We start from the raw sequence: 21,565 nt of genomic DNA, 5'->3' as shown, positions 1-21,565 counted from the left end.
GAGGAGGTGAGGGGTTTGTGAGTGAGGAGGGAAATGGTTTTGAGGGGTTTTGATTATTTAGTATTGAAGAAAGAAAAATAATATTTGTAATGTTTTTTGGTTTTAATTTTCATTAAGGGTATTAAAGTAATTTACTATTAATTTTTTATTTTTTATTTTTTTTGGTATTCAACTAAGCAAAAGTTTGGATTTGTTATAGTGATCCCTTTGCAATGACCCCTATTTTTATTTATTTAACATACATTTTGCTTTCTATTAATTAATAATTAATATATATTATATCATGTTCATAGACTTAAACTAGATCACAATTGAAAAGTCAAATGATATTTTACATTTAACATAGATTTTTCTTGCTCTAATCCCATATATATATATATTATATATATATATATATATATATATATATATATATATATATATACACACACACGCTTAGCACATGTAGCACATGTTTATTTGATATTGAATTTTAATGCATTAATAAAATACATTAATATAAAATTATAAAATTATATTAATGAATTTTAAATGATTGATTAAGGGAATAGTACACAATCGGATGGTATAATTCGTACAGATTATTAATACTGCATTAATTTAAATTGATATAACTTTTGAATTTATCTATATTAATTTAAATATAAAAGTATGAGAAAATTATAAATACTACATTTACCTATCTACGTTTTTATTTTGTTTTTTTAAATTATTGGTTTTATATATAATATTAATTTATTACCTATCTACACTTGTTTTTTTTTATAACTTTGATTGTGTATCTTAGTTTTATATATAATATAAATAATAGCAAAAAGTTAAATTATATAAATAAAAAACAGAAAAATGGCAATATGCCATCAAACAATATAATATTTATCTATCGGAAAAGAATTGGTATGTATTGATTTTAAACGATTCTCGTTTCTATGAATATTGACTAATATATTATTTTTATAAATTTTTATATTAAAAATTTTGGCAATAAATATTTATAAAGTTTTCATTTTAATTTGTTGTGTATGTGTGTATATATATATATATATATATATATATATATATATATATATATATATATATATATATATATATATATATATATATATATATATAATAAATAAATCCCCAAAAAATGGTATGTGTTGAGTTAAAAGAATCTCATTTTACATGAATAATATATTTCCTAAATGCTTATAACAAAATTTCAGGTAATAAATATGATTTTTTTTTATTTCTTAAATACATCTAAAATAAGATTTGGCAAAATTTTGTAATGTAGAAATATACTGCTATATTTTAATGTATGCATAAGTATACTATTATATTTTAATATAATATTCGAGTACATATATATTTGAGTACGACATATTTCATAAACCAATATACACAAATTATCAATTTTTATAATTACCGAGCAAGACTAAAACACAAAATAAATCAAAATGTCATAACACTGTTGAGCTCCCAACATTAAAAAAAATCACAAAAAAAAAAAAAAAATCAATCAAACAAAAAAAAAAACCGATTTAGGGATTAAATCTTCTTGTGGACTTGCACCATACACTTCAGTGACGTTTTTGTTGGGATAAACAAAAATTGATTAGTTTACAAAATTTTTTGATATGTTAACCAGACTTGCACCTCCTTTTCCTTTTCCGATTGTTGAGATATATTATGGATTGAAAAATATATTGTTACTAAAATATTGTGATGTCATTAAATGACAAAATTAATGATTGCCATAATAACCTATATAATATTAAGGAAATATGTAATTGTCATAAAAAATGTCATTTATATATTATATATTTACGGAAATACATACTCATATATTTAATATATTCTAATATCTCATTATGAAAAGTTATAATTAAATGGACATTATCTATGTAATATGTAGTGACACGTGGAGCATGATTAGGATGCCTACGTGGATGGTGACATGGATGACACATGTCGCAATTCTAGACCATGAGGGTTGCAATTTATATATAAAATTATATATTTATCCTATAATTTATATATATATATATATATATATATATATATATATATATGTATGGGAAGAGAGCAAGGAAAATCGATATTAAATGTAAAGTATCGTTTGACTTTTCAACTGTGATCTAGTTTAAGTCTATGAACATGATGTATGTTATTAATTACTGTTAACGGCAGCACAATTACATAAATGTACTGTCAACGACAGTACAATTACGTTAATTAACTGTCATTACAATATAATTACGTTAATTTACTGTTAGTGACAGCACAATTTCAGCGTTTAGCGGAGGACGTAAAAAAAAAAAAAAAAGCCCTTAAAAAAACACTAAAAAAAGTCAACACAAAAAATCCGGAAGAAAGGAAAAGAAAAAGGAAGAAGAAGAAAAAAAAAAGTCAACACCGGAGACTGCCGGTCAACGCCGGAAATCGGTGAAAAAATCCTAAAGAAAGAAAGGAAACTAAAATAAAATATTTGAATGGTCAACGGCGGAATCCGGCGGCAAATTGTTTTTTTTTTTTGCAAGAAAATGTTTTTTGAAAAAAGAAAGTTTTGGGTCAAAATTGAATAATTTCTAAAACTTGGGGTCAAATTGAGATTAAATTAAATTAAGGATGAAATTGGATCATATTAAAGTATGATCCAAAAAAAAGTTAAAATTGAATTTTTGTGGTCAAAATCGGATTTTTGTGGACAAAATTGATTAGATTGGAGTTACAACTAAGAATTGGGTATAGAGGATTGAGGGTAATATTGGCATATACATGAATGTTTCCTTTATTTAGAATAAATTTTAAAGGGATGGGCTTATTAGTGAAAGAGATATAACCCTTAAACCTAGAATAATAAAGATGATTGGTTGGAGACTTATGCACAAAAACCCCATAAAAATATATGAATTATGGTATGGTACAGTATTACCGTGGTACTGAAAGTACAATACCACTATCGTACTGTATGATAGCGGTACGGTAGTAATTCCGTACCAAATATTATGGTAACCATTCTTTTGGTTATTTTTCGGTATATTATAGCGATGGCAGCATTGCATAATCTCTTAGCCTTCACTTTTCGTTGTTTTGTCTTATTTTATTTTTTCCACATCTCCTTGTTTTAGTAGGTCTAGCTAGTGTAATGAGGTTCCACTGAAAGGAATTAATTTCTTTCCAAACAAAGAGGGGTACCAAAAGGTAAATGGCTACCCAACTATATATCATCAATATAAGTGATGTGCAACATGGAAAGTAAATGATGAATTGATGTTTTTGTTTTTATGTAGAAATCCTACGCACCAGGTGTTTCAAGAGCATTCCGGTCAAAAGTTAAAACTCTAAAATACATAAAGCAACAGTAAAAATACTACGGCCACAAGTATATATTGGCGTTGAATCATTACATTGTATGGCTTTTAATGTTCATTTTCTTTCTTATGGAAAACCATGTTGAAGGGTGCTCATATTTGAGGAAGTAAGTTTTTTGTTAGAATATAGAGGTGAATTAGCTTTGTCATTGAATTTACAAATATTACTAGATTGACATTGCATAGGAATAACTTTCCTTGTATCGACTAGATGCGTAAAAGTAGAATTCATGCATCTATTTATTACTTTACTAACTCTACCTATCTTACGTGTGTAGAAATATCTTCCAAATATATACTTTTTGTGCACCCAAAATGCTTTTTTTTTTTTCTCATAATTTCGGTTATATAAGAAATAGTTTTTACTATCCTTTTGCACACACATTGCGGATTTATTTTTATGATGTCCAAGTTCCTAACTCTACTATTTGTGTCATCTTGACAAAATGTTTCAATCACATGTTAATTTGTTGTCTTAAGTTACTATTCACTCAAGTAATCGAGCAAATTTATGGCCATATGAACTAATTATAACTCTATCCTTTTCTGACCACATACAAGATGGAGAAGGCATAGACCTTATGCCTAACCCTCAGCTGCTTCAACAATCCTCGCCGGTTTTGCGAATTGCCGCAGCAAATCACCCTCGAGAGATAAAGTAGATGATCTAGATGTGTATATATATATACACATATATACATATACATACATATATATATGTATATGTATACATATATATATATATATATATATATATATATATATATATATATATATATATATATATACAGACATATATATATATATAGACATATATATATATATATATATATATATATATAATTTTGTGGAATCTTTTTATTTATTTGTTGCATCATGGACTTTATCATGTTGTTACCATAGATTTTGATATAATTTTAATCAACTTTTGTACTTTCAACTTATTTGGGAATAGAACATGGAGCGAGAACAAGTCGGAGAAGGTTCTGTGATGCTTTGTTGACCTTCGAAGCAGAAAAAAGCGAAATTAGGTGCAAACCTATGCCTTCTATTGAAGCTATTTTATCCTTGCATGCAAGGGTCATTTTGTCGCGTATATATCCTGCTATCTACGTTGTATTAAATTAATTAATTCTTGCTTGCGACAATTGAATAGAATTAGAGATTTGGACATGGAAACAATGACCTGTCAACTTTGAATGGAGGCTTCAGTTTTGAAATTTTAATTTTATTTAACATTTTGTGCAGAAGCCAATCAACAAAAGAGAAGTGGATGACGACTCGTGGATGCCCGAAGGATAGGTGAAATGAGTAAACAAAAGGCCGTTGACTGGAAAATTTATCGGATACGAAGACAATGTAATTTACGCTATATTAATTTTTATATGTTTATGAGTTTTTCAGAAATTACAATAATTTTTCTACATTCAAAGGCATAAAAACTCCAAAACATTTTGATAAAATATGTATTTCTCTCGAGTATGTGTATGAGTATCACTTAGGGTTAGATTCTGTACAGTTGCCGAATATTTGGCGCAATACTGCGTACCTATCATATCTTATGAAATTGAATAATTTAATACTACTGCCTTACCAAAAATTGCAGTATGCCAATGTTCGATGTACCGTTACATTCGGTACGGCATAATCCGTACATGGTACTCTACCATCTCGTTATAGGTGGGCTTAGAGTGATTTAAACTAAAAATGTGAGAGAAAATTATATTTTTCAGTTCTTAAAAATAAATATATAAAACCTCAAAATTACACAAGAAAACAATACGAGATTGAAATTGTTTTAAAATATGACTATTACTTTAAAGAAATCAAATAAATTGTTACATGGTAAACAGTTGATACTTAAATTACAGTAACTAGATTAAATGATGAGAACTGAAAAGTTGATTCACAACAGCCATGATAAAATAAGAGTTATGATATCGAAAAAATTATCGACGGCCATGATAGAATAAGAGTGAATGATGAATTGCTGTTTTTGTTTTTATGCAGAAATACTACGCACCGCGTCTTTCAAGAGCATTCCGGTCAAAAGTTAAAGCTCTAAGATACATAGAGCAACGGCAAAATACTACGGCCACACGTATTTATTGGCGTTTAATCATTTCTTTGTATGGCTTTTAATGTTCATTTTCTTTATAATGTTAAACTATGTTGAAGTGTGCTCATATTTGAGGTAGTAAGTTATTTTTTTTGTTAGAATATAGAGGTGAATTAGCCGTGTCATAGAATTTACAAATATTACTAGATTGGCATTGCATAGGAATAAATTTCCTTGTATCGACTACATTCGTAAAAGTTGAATTCATGCATCTATTTATTGCTTTAGACACTCAAACTATTTTACGTGTGTAGAAATATTTTCCTAATTTATATTTTTTGTGCGCCCAAAATGCTCTTTTTTTCTCATAATTTCGGAAATATAAGAAACAGTTTTTGCTATCCTTTTGCACACACTTGCTGATTTATTTTTATGATGTCCAAGTTCCGACCTCTACTATTTGTGTCATCTTGGAATATATATATATATATATATATATATATATATATATATATATATATATATATATATAATTTTGTGAAATCTTTTTATTTATTTGTTGCATCATGGATTTATCATGCTGTTACCATAGATTTTCATATATGGTTTTGCTTAATTTTAATCAACTTTTGTACTTTCAACTTATTTGGGAACAGAACATGGAGCGAGAACAACTCGGAGAAGGTTCTGTGATGCCTTGTGGACCTTCGAAGCAGAAAAAAGCGAAATTAGGTGGTGCAACAAAGGTATGCCTTCTCTTGTATCTATTTTATCCTTGCATGCAAGGGTCATTTTGTCGCATATATATCCTGCTATCTACGTTGTATTAAATTAATTAATTATTGCTTGCGGCAATTGAATAGAATTAGAGATTTGGACATGGAAACAATGACCTGTCAACTGTGAATGGAGGCTTCACTTTTGAAATTTTAATTTTATTTAACATTTTGTGCATAAGCCAATCAATAAAATAGAAGTGGATGATGACTCGTGGATGCCCGAATGATAGGTGAAATGAGTAAACAAAAGGCCGTTGACTGGAAAATTTACCGGATACGAAGACAATGTAATTTACGCTATATTAATTTTTATATGTTTATTAGTTTTAATGTTCATTTTCTTTATTATGGAAAACTATGTTGAAGTGTGCTCATATTTAAGGAAGTAAGTAATTTTTTTGTTAGAATATCGAGGTGAATTAGCCTTGTCATAGAATTTACAAATATTACTAGATTGACATTGCATAGGAATAACTTTTCTTGTATTGACTACTATTCGAAATGGCAACACCACATTGAACATGCTTGTTAACAATATATAACATAATAGAATGAGAAGTGGACTAGATTAATTTGGGTGTGTATATGTATATGTACGTTGTTTTGTGTTATTACTCATTTATTGAGTTGGTCTTATATATCAGGTCTGAAAATTTGTGGAGGGGCTGCAGATTGAGCTGGGCTAATTACGTGAGGCATAACATTAGATTTGATGACCATTATTTGATGACGACAATAGAATCAATTCTATACTATATATGCAAGAACTTAAACAGTAAGCAAGACTTCTATCATTCTGCGTTGATTGAAAAGCTTAAGAGTTTCTCTTTCAAGCAAAAAACTCCTTTTAAATTTGTTTCGAACAAAGTTAGTTGCCGTCGATTTTTCTTACTTCCTCGGTCTTTTCGCTTTTTTGGAATTAGGGAGTAGGCTGTATTTGGTTTTTTTTTTTTGCTTTCTAATTAATTTTCTCTATCTTTAAATATTTTTAATCATTTATTCCATTATCATCTCATTGCAAGAGGCCTTCCCTAGGTGTACCGTGTATGCCATTATTTTCTTTTTGATAAATTCTTGCTTTCTTTATATCCAATGGTATACAATTGAATGTGTTTTGTTTATCTTGAACTATGCATGTAGTTGTGACTCGTTTTTTTGTACTTCCTGCGTGCTTGTTTTATTTCTGTTGGAGTTAGTTTGCTTTTGTAATAGCTGGACTTTATTCATGTCTATGTCTGTATGTTCGTTAATTTTATACGTATTCATTTAATTTTGATTTGATTGTTAATTCTTGATGTGTGAAAATAGGAGTCACAACATGTCTTTGGAATTTAGGGTTTCATCTAATCAGATGTTATTTCGTAAATTGATTGAATTCAGATTGAGTTTCTCAACTGAAACCTTGTTGGCTTGTAACACGATATAAAATTACTTTTTTTTTTCCCCCGACTATTCTCATTGTGTTTTAGCATAAAATACTTGCTCTGGTATTTTAGCTCTACATGCAGAAAACATATTACAAGACCACCTCATTGATTTAAAGTTAGCTGCATGTCTGTTGACCTTCTTGCTGGACAAACAACCGAAGTTTCGGTTTTTGCTTACGAATACATCACAACTGGTACGTTATTTCTTCTGCAAATCAATCCAGAATTTCATTTTAAAGTAAAAAGCGATCAATATTGTCGATCTCTTCTGATCCTCGTTTTTCTGCACATGTTTGTATCTTATATTACTTGGGAAAAATGCCTAAACACCTCCCACCTTGCAATTATTGGGTTTAATAATTTCCTAGACACCCTGAACCATGTCTTTAATAATTATTAAATTGGCGAAAAAATCTTATTTGTATTGCAAATTTGCAAGTCATTTGTGCTGTTTATGAGTTATGACATTGAGCAGCATAGATATCCTCCATTGTCGTATCTCTCGATGGTGAAAGGTGTGTTAATTGACTGTGAACCGATATTGGGTTATTTACATAAAGAAATGGACATAATTGCAGAAAGGGTTTATTAGGGATAACCCCCTTGTTCATATTTTCTAATGAGGTAGATCCAATTATTTTTTCCCTTTTTGAGATACACCCAATTTTGCCAACTTGGCAAAATATATTATATAATTTCCCTTTAATACCCCTGTTTTATTTCTAAACGGAATTTATTTCCTTTACTACGTGATTTGAGATTTGCTGATACGTTGCTTAAAATCACGGAATAAATTTACGTGAGATCATTGGCCGTTATATCAAATCGTGTACAATATTTTTTGAAGATTCTCTTCAGCGTTCCAGCGGTTTTTATCGTCTTTGAAGATTTCTGCACCGTCGTGGAAATAGGATCGGATTTGAGCTTTCATTGGTGGACGTTGTTAAGCGGGTATGAATGCGTTTTTTTTCGTTTTTATTTTTCGCTCAATGTCCAGGATTGTTGTGTACGGTGGTTAGACATTTTTAAGAGTTGTGTTGGTACTTGATTCTATTAAGTAGAACGTTTTGTTAACAAAATTTCCGTCATATATACATCGTTATTTTTGGCGGATGATGTCTGTTTGGAAGAGGATTGACAAAGTTAGAAGATGATGGTTCACGCATATCGGACCAGAGTTGTTTTATATGAGCTTCGTAGTTAGTTTATGCAATAATTGAAATAACTGTCCGCTATGGTCGAGTTCATGAGTTTGATCCCGTTCGATAGTTGGTTTATTTGTTTATAATAGCAGATTTTAGGGTGCTGGGTTGTACATTAAAATATATTTCGTAGTATTCTTTTTTAATTTAGCGTATGGATTTTGCATTTTAAGTTTATTTTTGATGATATTAATGTATTGTCATTCAAATGTATTTGCAGTCTATTTAATCATTTTTTAGTATTCTGAATTTTAATTTTGTTTTATGATTTTAGGTTTTTTCGATGGCGAATTTCGTACGGATTTTGTTGAGGTTTGGTGGGTTGGTTGCTATAAAGAGGTGTTTACGATGTAATGGCTCGGTAACTTTGGTTAAGTGTTAAACCGTTGTAATACAGTAGTATACTATTATGAATACCGTATGATACTACCATTATCATTTTATTATACTATTATGAGATTATTAATGTAGTAGAGTTTTTTAACTCGACATATTGGTTTGATTGTGTTATGATGTGTTTTAAGTATTTTATCAAAACCCTAGATTGAAATTATGAGATTATTAATGTACTATTTTATTGGTTATGTTGGAATACTTTACGTTGGTTTTGTTCTCAATGTTCTTTTCATTTCAGTGGTGTATTGTTTGTAACACAATTTCATATCACTACTATAACCGTAATATACTATCATAGCAGATTAATGTACTATATTGAAATTATTAATATATTATGTGGTTGAATAATACGGGATCCATAGTCGATTAACGAGATCCATAGTCGAATTAGATCAATGAGATAGTCTATTACATGATATAAGGAAAATTACCCTAATTGATTAGTATTTCAAACAAACATATTATTCAGTTTCCATTTATATGATTATTTTTTCATATATATTATTATTTACCCTAATCGTTTTCATATAATAAGGAAAATTACCCTAATTGATTAGTATTTCAACCAAACATATTATTCAGTTTCCATATATATTATTATTATTATTATTATTCTAGGGGTTTGATGATTTTTCGGCCCATAGTCGATTAACGAGATCCATAGTAAAATTATACCAGTGGGATAGTCTATTAAATGATATGGGATAGTATATTAATACAGATGTAATTCGACTATGCATCACGTTAATCAACTATAGGCCGAAGAATTATCAAAACCCTAGATTTGAGTAATCCTAGATTTGAGTAACCCTAGATTGGAGCACTGACGGCGGCGGCGACGGCGGCCAACGACGATATCACTTCTGGTGGATGTCCTGCCCATCAATTGTTGCAATATCACTGATTTAGTGCTCGAATTCGGTATGCGATTATAACAGATCTGCAATTACACAAACGTGATAGTCGATTTAGCCAAAACATATCAACAAATCGATGGATGATAGCGATTCAGCGAGTGGCGACGACGTACCTACGGAGGCTTGGTCGGAGTGCAGAAAAATCGCCGATCCACGGCCGTGCAAATTTCTGGTTTTGGGAGGGTCTACAGTTTTTTTGATAGTGGGTTTGTGGTGATAGTGTTTTAACGGGAAAATAGGGAGAGATTTGATATTATTTCAAAAGGTAAAGTAACGGGATTTGTGGGATTTGATTGAGGGTAATTATGTAATTTAGAAAAGTTTGGGTTTGTATCAAAATGGCAAATTTAAGTTTGGGTCTACCCCTATTATTTGAATGTTTAAGGGGGTTATATCTAATAGACCCTTGCAGAAAATCGAACAATTATACAATTACAATACTTGCCTTATCACTAGGCCAAATTTCATTTCAGGCGACTTTTTTGTTGCGACGAAAACATATTCGTCGCACAATTTGCGACTTTTTTAAACAACATCGTCGCAAATAAATGTAAATAATAAATTTATATAAATTTTTGCGACGAATACTAATATCGTCGCCAACAAATGTCGCACATTTAAACACTAAAATTTTCCACTAATTATTGCGACGAAAATAAAAAATTTGTCGCTACATTGCGACGATAATAGAAGAATACGTCGCAATACAAAATAAAAATTAAATTGTTTTTTAATAAAGTCATATTGCGACGTTATTTCATAACCGTCGCAAATTGAATGGGGCTGTTGCGACGTTCCAGTTGCGACATTTTATATTTCGTCGCAAGATTGCGACGTAATTACCTTAAGTGTCGCAATGAAAAAATAAAGAATATATTAGCCATTTTTATTGCGACGAAAATAGTAAAAACGTCGCAATTCTAAATCTAAAATTTTCGACGTTTTCTCGAATGCGTCGCAATATTATTATCCGCATTTTTTTGAAATACATTTGGATGTGACGTATTTAAAATAAAAGTCGCAATTTAGTTGAAGCTTGCAACGTTTTTATTTTAAAGTCGCAAATTAATTAGTAAAAATATTTATGCCCTAATTTTCTCTCCATCTCCTTTATCCCTCTCACTCTCTCGCTACTTCTCTCTCACAACCCTCTGACAAAGCCTCTGCACAACCCTACGCCGCCCTTCGTCGACGCCACCACAGCCCTTCGCCGACGCCACCACAGCCCTTCGCCGACGCACCAGGAGCCCACACCGAAGTTTTCTTCCTCGGTCTTCTCACCGCGAGTACACCGCCAAGGCCACCTCCACCATCGCACCTACGCCGACGCCACCACTGCACTTCTCGACGCTAGCCTACACCAAATTCTTGAAACTTGAAACCCGTTAATCAATCGGTATTGCCTTCATTCTCTTTGTTTTCCTACTCGGTTATCAAATTCTTTAATATTGGGGCTATTATTTTGTTTTGTTTCCAAAATTAATTTATTGGGGTTAACAATTGCAACGCACCAACTATTTTTTTATGGTGTTTTACTACTGATTCTTGAAAAAAAAATTTGTGTTTTTTTTTTCTTTTAGAATGTTATTGTTCATACTCTTTGTTTTCCTACTCGATTTTCAAATTCTTTAATATTGGGGCTATTATTTTGTTTTGTTTACAAAATTAATTTATTGCGGTTATTAATTGCAACAAACCAACTATTTTTTTTTATGTTGTTGTACTACTGATTCTTGAAAAAAAAGTTTGTGTTTTTTTTCCTTTTGGAATGTTATTGTTCATACTCTTTGTTTTCCTACTCGGTTTTCAAATTCTTTAATACTGGGGCAATTAGTTTGTTTTGTTTCCAAAATTAATTTATTGCGGTTAACAATTCCAAAAGACCAACTATTTTTTTTATGGTGTTGTACTACTGATTCTTTAAAAAAAGTTTGTGTTTTTTTTCTTTCTTTTAGAATGTTATTGTATTGATATTTGTTCAATGGATTGGAATCGCCAATTCTTCGAGCTTTATTGTTCGCTGCCGCAGACCACTCGTTCACCGTTGCATTTGCTCTTTACCTTGTTGGTAAGATTTAAAGTTTGGAATGTTCATGAGCATGCAGTACTTCTTTTTCTGTTGATTTTTTGCTTTCTAAATTTGGTGATTTTCTGTATTCTTACTTATTTGGATTTGCATTATGAATTTAAAAGACTTCATTATTCCAGAAAGTAAATGAAACAAATATTGGTGTTTCTTGTGTCTAAATGCTTTTGATGATTTAAACAATATTTGTTTTACATATAGCATGTATTTTCTATTATTACGGAGCTGCAATTCTCCGGCAATTAAATATGTATACAATTATGCATATACGGTATAGCTATGTTCATATACACGAGATATATGCATGTGTAATTGTTTAGGTTTCAATTTCATTATAAGCAATGATGTTGCTATTTGAAGTTTGTTGAAAATGTTCTTTCTAATAACAAGCAATGATGTTACTACTTGAAGTTTGTTGAAAATTTTCCTTTGATCATGCACCTTATTTGTCCTATTGAAGGCAAGTGACATTGAACTTGCCTCAGTTGAGATTTATAAGATAGGCGCCATATATTGTGACACAAGTCGTGTGAGATGGATAATCTTTATTTTTACCAGATGGATTTTTATATAGTTATTAATACATACTCTATACCTAAACATACATTTAAGTGATTTTTTTGCTCGAAGAAAAATACGTTTTTCTCCTTTGTTCAGCTGATTGTCGAGAAGCACTTAGGTGAAACTATGAAGAATGATGATATACTGTGAGCTTTTAACACTATAGCTATAATTATTATTATTATGCAATAAAATGTATATAGATTTATTATATCGGCCTTTTTATACTCATTATATAAGTTTTTTTTCTTTTGCAGAAGATGTTGAAACTTCTTAGTCAAAACTGCCAAGCAAAGAAAGAAGTGGAGATTGATCTGCTGAGTGATGCTTGTGATGAAGTGCAAAAGAAGGTAAGAGTAATTGATTTTAAATTGATATTAATTGAGCACTCTTTAACTATGTGATTTGTGTTTTTTCAAAAGATTGAGAATGAGTCCGAGCAGCATAATCCTTCCGTCACCTGCAAATAGTTTTAATGAAGATGAAGGAGAAAATGAGGATTAATTTATCTTTATAAAGATACAACATTAGCAATTTGTATATTTTAAATTCATGTTTGGATGATTTTACCTAAATGTGAATTTTAAAGCAGTGGATATAAATTTTGAGTTGTTTAATGATTTTATTGGTATTATTTATTGTTTATAATTATAAATTTAGCAATAATCAAATAAAATCAACAAAAAATAATAAAATTGACATATATAATATTGCGACGTTTTTGATGATTTTGTCGCAATGTATACGACGAAATTAATTGCAAATTAATGTCGCAACAAACTGCGACTTTATATTTTAGTCGCACATTTGTGACGGATTTTGCGACGATTCTTGAACGTTTCATCGCAATTTTTCAAGTAACGAAAAATTTAAGATGATGCGACGTTTCATGAGGAACGTCGCAACAATTGCGACATTTTTCGTATTTCGTCGCAGACATTTGCGACGGCTGTTTTTTTGACCTTTTTTGGCGTCTGTTTCGTCGCAAACTATTCATCGCAAAATTATTCTTTCGTCGCAAATAAACCTTTTTCGTCGCAAATTTTCGTCGCCCGAAATGCAATTTGGCTTAGTGTATGTAACGCGTTGGGGTTATTTAGCTTGAATGTTCACATAAGCAATAAATGTAAATGTATCCGAAGAACAACTAGGAAATATTCACGTACCTAAAAGGGCTAGCTAGCTTTATCAAAGCTATTATGTTGGATTATAGTCGTCTGCTACTCCGAAATATTATGCGTCAATGAGACACAAGCATTTGTGGCTCCCATTATGCCCGTCCAGTCCCCTGAATTGGCCTCATAACAATCGCAATGGAAATTAATTAATGAAAATAAATCGGCACATGTATAGATATATATACTAGATCAGTAGATTTTTTTAATTAATAATGAAGGAACTCGTTCAAAACAAATAATATAAGTACAATCGAGCATACCTCCACTCTCATTCAATAACTTGCAAAATTCGCAATTAATAACATCAATCTAGGAAAAGCTGGCAAGGCCATTCAAGCTTCGATTATTTGACTTAATGATCTGAGTAGCTTCAGTTTCATGTTTATCTCCAAAGTTCAATAGTTGAAGCAGCATTATGCATGTAATGTAGATATGAATTTTTTTATTTTTTTGGCCTAAATGGTGGTAATTAGTACTCAGGACCTTTAGTTATGTTTAATATTTCGATAGTTTAATGAATTCTAGGTATTAAGAGAAGCACCATATATATCCACCAGATTTGTATATTTGTATATACTAGCAAGGTGCACATGTGTTGCACGTGCGTGGTGATTTTCTCTATATATTATTTTATTTTTTTTTCTTTTAAATTTCTGAAGATGCTTTATTAATTGAGTTATTTGCACATAATCCCTGTGTAATTTCGAATGGCCACAAAAACCATTGTATTGAACAAAAATAGCAAGAATCACCCAATGTATTCTTTAAAAAGCACATTGCCCCTTATTTGATATTTTATTGTTGACTTAGGTGAAATGACAAAATTATGCATAATTCAAAATAATGTAGGAATATCCCAACCCAAAAAAAAAAGGATTGCGATCTGACATTCTGGATCGCGATCTGGGACATAAGACTTTTTGATCAAGATCCAGATCGCGATACACATATCCGGATCGCGATCTGGCATGGCAGTGGGCAAATCCCCGAGGCTGGCAGATTGCGATCCAGCCAACCCAGATCGCGATCTGGGCACGACTTTTGAGAAAGATAGTTATTTTGCAAAGCTTCTTGAGGAAGCTTTGATTTCACTATAAATAGAAAGACCCTTTCATTCTTCATGCTACTTCGATTTTTTTACGGTTTTCGTCAGTCCTTCACGGGAATCATCAATGGGAGTTTCGACTTGGGTTTTTCTTAGGCAATTTCTTTACGTTTTGTTCTTCATTTCTTGTGTACATTCCTTTGACATTATGTTTGTTATAAACTAAGAACATTTTCTTCTAGGGTAATGAAACCTTGTATATATTGATTTTGATCATCATTTCTGTTATCTATTTATCGTGTTTTTATTTTGTTTATGAAACTTATGTTTTCATGTATTAAATGCTTCTGATTGTTTGATGAATTCTCGGATTGATATTAAATAGGAATGAACTCGAGAGAGGATCTCTTGTTTGAAGTTAGGAAAACATAGCTCGGGGTGTGGAAATGGAGAAGTGATCCACTTCGGATAGCCCTTAAAGACTTTACCTAAATGCTCTCTTAATAGCAGATTCTGAACGGAGACGTCGGAGCTGTGGGTAGACTCTAACTACATTGGAGACGGGGGTTAGAGTACTTTAACGTCTGGGTTAACGAATAGGAATGTGACTTTAGATAATGAATTTGTAGATCGTTGTTGATTATACATAGGTGGATTTGGCCCTAGAAGTCCCTTTTAAATCGAAGCCCTTCCGTGTTGAGTTTTCGCTATTTTATTTACGTACACTCTATACATGCATGTTTACGATCTTGCAAGCTTTTAAACTAGGGTTTATCACCATTCCAATTATTCAAGATTGGCTACATAATATAATGACACTACTTAGCATGTGAATCTACAAGGTCCCTGTGGATCGATATCCGGAACCACTGTTCTACAAAATGGGATATTGTATACTTGCAGTGATTGATACGTGAGGAAAACACGTATCAGTTAATCTCATCCGTTGATTTTTTTTGTACGACCTAGTATGATCTAGTACGATACTGGAATTTCTAAAATAAAAGTACGAACCCAGTAAAAACAGATCGTACACCATCATACACACATCGTACAGTTATATAAATTACCTAATTAACGTTACAAACTCAACCAAAAAATGTAAAATATCCATTAAACAAATGTTACAATAATCATAATCAATTAAAAAAATTACAAGAAAAAATAAAATCAAAACTCCCCAAATTCTTCATATAAGAACGCATCCACTTCTCTCCATCCCAACCGATCTTATGCAAATAGCAGTGTTGCCGTTCGACGGCGGCGACTCTTCTGACGAAGATGAAGAACACAAAGAAATTCTTAAAAATAAAGAGGTTTTTTCTTAGCTTGTGGCTATTGCTAAAGCTCCAGGAATGTCGAATTAGTCAGGTATATTTTGGAGGTTTCATTCATTTGTAGCACGATGAAAATAAAAGGGGAATAGGCTTATTAATCATTATTAGTTGAATCTTTTTGTTGGTATTGTTTATCATGTTGAATGTTCTGATGTACTCTTATTTCATCTTTTATGGTATGATAAGAATATGAAATCATCTAACAAGATTACGAGGTCCATGTTTGTTCATTAATTCATAAAACTTTTCTTGTTGATGTTGTGTATCATTACCCTATGCTTTGGTTATGATTTATTTCATTTGAAATGAGGTGTTATTAATTTTATGGTGTTATCAGATAAGTGCCATTATCAATCCTCGAGGAGCTTATAAGGCACCGAGGACCACCACTATATCTGCACTCTCGGCCAATTTGCACTCTCGGCCAATTCAGGCAGAAATTAAATTGTAACTGTACTAGACTCGTTGGCTGGTGGCGGGGCAAATCCATCGGCGACCCCCCCCCCCCCCCCCATCACCCCCTCGTCGGCAACTCCTTAGCCGGATGCTTGTGCACCAACCACAGATGTTGAAACCCCTAGGCGACTACCATGAATCCACCTACATGCCCACCGCCTTGTGATTCTACATCAGTTTATTTGACCGTTACCATCTTGTTTCTCTTATTGTCCACTTCAGTAGCCTTTAATCTCCAAGGGAAAAAAATATAATTTTTGGGTATATTTTATAATGGAACTTTACAATAAAACTTTGTTTGAATTTATTATAATATACATCTCAATTTTGTATTCGATTCTAGTGTTTAGCATATTGTTTCTTTCACGGTTGATCACTATATATATTTTACTGTGAGAATAAGAGCTTATTGCAAATACCTCCCCTGTGTAATCTCTAATTGGAAAATACCCCACTGTCAAAAAAAAACTCACCAACGCCCCCTCGTGTAATCAAACTCAAAACTCACAGCACCCTCTATGTTTTTAGGCATTGACTAAAAGTGAAATGACAAAAATGCCCTACGGGATTTTTCAGCAATTAATAAAATATATACTGTACATATTTATTTTTTAATATTCTCTCAACACTGAAATTAATTTAATTAAACAAAATTTTAATACACAATTATTTTTAATTATTTTTTTGATGTGTAGTTATTTTTTTCCAAATTCGCGAAGTACCATTTGTACTCCAATTTCACTCTACCTATGGCAGCCCATATATACAATTTGAACAAAGGCGGCGGCGACGGCGATTATGTGCATGATAAAAAAAACCTTACCTATACACAACTCTCTCTCGCTAAGAATTGGGTGCCAGACGGTGGCGGGGACGAGCGAGAGAAATTTGAAAGAGTAGGTGGGTATCGGTGGTGCGAGACGGGCCAGAAGGCGACGGTGACAAGGGAGATAAATTTGAAGGAGTAGGTGGGTGGCGGTCGTGCTAGACGAGCCAGAGAGCGGCGGTGGTGCTAGACAGGCCAGAAGGCGGCGGCGATGCCGAATTTTTCCTGGTTGGGAGGTGGACGGCGGAATGGAACGAGGAAGAAGATTTGAAAAATCTTCAATTTTCGTTCCTTATTTTACAATTTTGGAAATTTTAAAATTTACAATTTAGTCCTATAAGTTGTAGTTATTTATAATTTGCAATATATTTGTTTTATAAACGACAAACGGGCAAATAAGGACACATTATAATTTCAATGCCAAAGTAATATCTTCTTGATGCAGTAATTACAACATGAGTTAAATGTTTGTTACATATTCAAATTAGTGTAATTGATAAGTTTACTATCAGTTTATGAAGATGAAACGTGACCTAATAAAATATAATGCAGCAAACACAACCACATGGAAATCAGTTCAACTGTGGTTGGTATCAGTTGAACTGTGGTTGTATATAACTTCATAGGTCTTGAAATGTTAGGGTGACGATACTGTTAGAATCTCGATGCGATTCTAAGTCCACAACACCTGAACGTGTATCTCCAAAATCGAAGGAATTTCACATTTTTAATACTGTATTTATTGTCATTAATTGGTTTAGGTCTTCACAAGAATAAAAAATGAGGAGCTAACGCCGAAGTTATTTGCTGAGTCTTTTATCACGTGGATTATTTACCATGTCGGCCTCCAAGTGTACCAAGCCAAGTAAACAAAGGGGAAGAATGAAGTCATGTACACAAAAGGAGCTGCCCAAGGACCACCTACAGCGGGAGAAACACATGCAGGGGGAGCTGACTCCGTTGTGAACCACCTGCCGAAGCCAGTACTGTTGGAACAGTTGCTCTAACTGTGGCACGTACTGCTACAGCAGTTCATGCCACTCTTGTTGGTGATAGAGATGATGATGATGAGTTGTTCCTTTGATGTTGAGGATGATCATTGGTTTTATTGCTTCCTTCTATCCTCTATTGTTTCATTTTCAGGCATTTTACTTAGGGGGAGAAAATTATTATAATCAATCAATGACAAAGGGGGAGATTGTTAGAATCTGATTGGATTGTAATAAACAAGGGATGGGTAAAGACTTGTGCAACAAGTCCTTATGTACCGTGAAACACAAAAGGGAAATCTCCTTGTTTACTTTAATTCTTTAATTTGTCATTAATTATTTCTTTTATATAGGAAAATATCTTATTAATTAAAAAGAGTTATTCTTAACTTTATGACTTGTGTAGAAGTCTTGTGAAAGAAGAATTCTTTCTTTCCATATATTTCACACAGACGTGTGGGAATCAAGCGAATGAATAATTCCGTTTTACTTTTTTCATATTGTCATTAATTGGAATATTATTATTTGTATGGGATCTCTCTTGTATTTTAATAACATAATATTAGATAGGTATCTTATAAGTCTCCTATATCTCCTGTACGTATCTAACCTTAATTAGTTTGCTTATACAAGAGTCTTTCACAGGCTATATAAAAAAGAGAAGCAGCAACAGAATACGGCGTGTCTTTTTCGAGAGAAACAGATCTCTCTTTTCTTTGTTGTAGTACGGTACATAAGGACTTGTTGTACAAGTCTTTACTTATCCCTTGTTTATTAGAATCCAATTAGATTCTAGCAGATACATTACAGAATCATACAAACACTGCTAGTAAATTTAATCTAACATAAATTTGTTAGAATTTATTTCGTACAGATTAAATTATTTGTGTTAGATTCAGTTTTTCGTTACTGTTGTGTCAAGTGTTGCAACAGTTCGTAAAACAGTTCGTAAAAACAGAAATAATCAAGACACAAATTTAATGTGGTTCGGATACAATTGTACCCTACATCCACGGGGACCTGCAAACAAAATTTACTATTTTTTAGTTTTACGAATACAATAGTAGGACTTAATCAAAATACAAAGACTCCATCTTTGTTGACGCTGTTCTTGTTCTGATTATAAATCTTCAATTTGCAGCACGTCCCTTGCTCCGCACGGTTGAACTCCCTTCAACGCTGAATCCCTCAGTCGGCGGATCGATCTTCTCCCGAGATCTGTTTAAGCCCCTCTCCCGAAGAACGGATCTTCTTTTTGTATAGAAGAAGCAAACTTGTGATAATCCTTGAATCTTGGTGTCTTCACCATAAAGCCTTGAAGCCGATATATTTTCTATGAAAATCACGTATCACAATGGTGCAATAAAAACGAGAATAAAAAAATATATTTTCTCTGAACTCTTATCTCGATAAAAAGTCGCAGGAAGAGCAACAAGGAAAAGAGAAATATTTTTCTCTCCAAAAAGCACACAACAACAACAAAGAAAAGAGATATCTGTTTCTCTCCAAAAAGACACGCCGTATTCTGTTCCTGCTTCTCTTTTTTATATAGCCTGGGAAAGACTCCTGTATAAGCAAACTAATTAAGATTAGATACATACATGAGATATAGGAGATTTATAAGATACCTAATACCTATCTAATAATATATTATTAAACTACAAGAGAGATCCCATATAAATAATAATATTCCAATTAATGATAATATAAGAAAAAAATAAAAAGAAATTATCCCTTCTCTTGCTTCTCACACGTCTGTGTGAATTATATGGAAAGAAAGAGTTCTTCTTTCACAAGACTTCTACACAAGTCATTAAGTTAAGAATAACTCTTTTTAATTAATAAGATAGTTTCCTATATAAAAGAAACAATTAATGACAAATTAAAGAATTAAAGTAAACAAGGAGACTTCCCTTTTGTGTTTCACGGTACATAAGGACTTGTTGTACAAGTCTTTACTCATCCCTTGTTTATTAGAATCCAATTAGATTCTAGCAGATACATTACAGAATCATACAAACACTGTTACCATCAGAAATTGCCGACAAAATAAAAATGGATTAACAATCATCCAGTTCTACAGGACACATGTGAAAATCAATATGTATGGAAGAAAAGATTTGTCTCACATTTCTCTACGCCGTACGATAAGAAGAACCACATGATGATTTCTTGCTCTGAGAACTTTGCCAGGAAGAAGTGAAAAATCAATGATGATTTTTTTTGGAGGAAAAATTGTTTATGAATTAAGGAGATTGATGTAAGTGGGTCTAAGGTTTAAGGAAAGCTATTAGATTTTATTGTGATTTTTTTTTTCATTTGATATGAATTAAGTTTTAATTATTAATTTTCTAATTAAATTTCCAGTTTTACTAAAAAGGTGTTTAATGTAATTTTACTTGTAAAGTATGTATCGTACTATTTTTTAGTGGGTACGTAAGAATCCTATGTGGAGCATTTGTATTGGCCGGTTATGGTCCGAGATGTACAACCCTCTCGGACCCTAGACAACCCCATGTTTGTTTAGGTTTTCAAATTCTTTTCATTATTTTCCCACAATAAAATTATCTTTCTCAAATATTTTCAAAAACTTCCCAACAAAAATTCAAATATTTCTCTATCTAACATAGATGATTTGACTGCTACAGTGAATTTTTTTTTCACTAAAGTACAATCTAAAATCACTTTATCTTTCAAATTCTTCTTTCAGAATACCTTTTTCCAACACATTTTAAAACATGATTTAACTTGCTACAGTACAAATTGTCTCATCTCAAAATACAAACAACTTTTATTTTATTTTGAAATTTTTCTCCCAAAACATCTTTTCTCCAGAATAAAATGGAAATGGAAGCCCAAAAACTCACCAATCATATCCATTATTCTTTCATCCTTCTCGTCAAACAAAAGCCACCCACCCGACCTCACATTTTCATCATCTTCACCGT

The 21,565-nt window shown here is 31.8% G+C and overlaps 2 long non-coding RNA genes across 4 annotated transcripts; both read left to right on the top strand.

Annotated features, from left to right (window-relative positions):
- Window positions 1–8,195: 8,195 nt before the first annotated feature.
- LOC148767955 (uncharacterized) lies at window positions 8,196–9,387 on the top strand. Its single transcript, XR_016033607.1, has 2 exons — window positions 8,196–8,575; window positions 9,101–9,387. It is a non-coding gene; the product is annotated as an uncharacterized LOC148767955 (long non-coding RNA).
- Window positions 9,388–11,199: 1,812 nt separating this feature from the next.
- Window positions 11,200–13,403, top strand: LOC105949242 (uncharacterized). Of its 3 annotated transcripts, XR_016033374.1 has the most exons (5): window positions 11,252–11,535; window positions 12,148–12,207; window positions 12,883–12,932; window positions 13,044–13,136; window positions 13,209–13,403. It is a non-coding gene; the product is annotated as an uncharacterized LOC105949242 (long non-coding RNA). The 3 variants fall into 3 exon arrangements; XR_001172088.2 differs by lacking the exon at window positions 12,883–12,932 and having other exon boundaries at window positions 11,200–11,535; XR_016033373.1 differs by lacking the exon at window positions 12,883–12,932 and having other exon boundaries at window positions 11,446–11,535; window positions 12,095–12,207.
- Window positions 13,404–21,565: the final 8,162 nt, after the last annotated feature.

This window comes from Erythranthe guttata, chromosome 9 (assembly GCF_056151865.1).
Source record: "Erythranthe guttata isolate IM_541 chromosome 9, IM_541, whole genome shotgun sequence".
Lineage (NCBI taxonomy): Eukaryota > Viridiplantae > Streptophyta > Magnoliopsida > Lamiales > Phrymaceae > Erythranthe > Erythranthe guttata.
The sequence above is the reverse complement of the archived record's forward strand: the minus strand, read 5'-3'. Positions and strand labels throughout refer to the sequence as shown.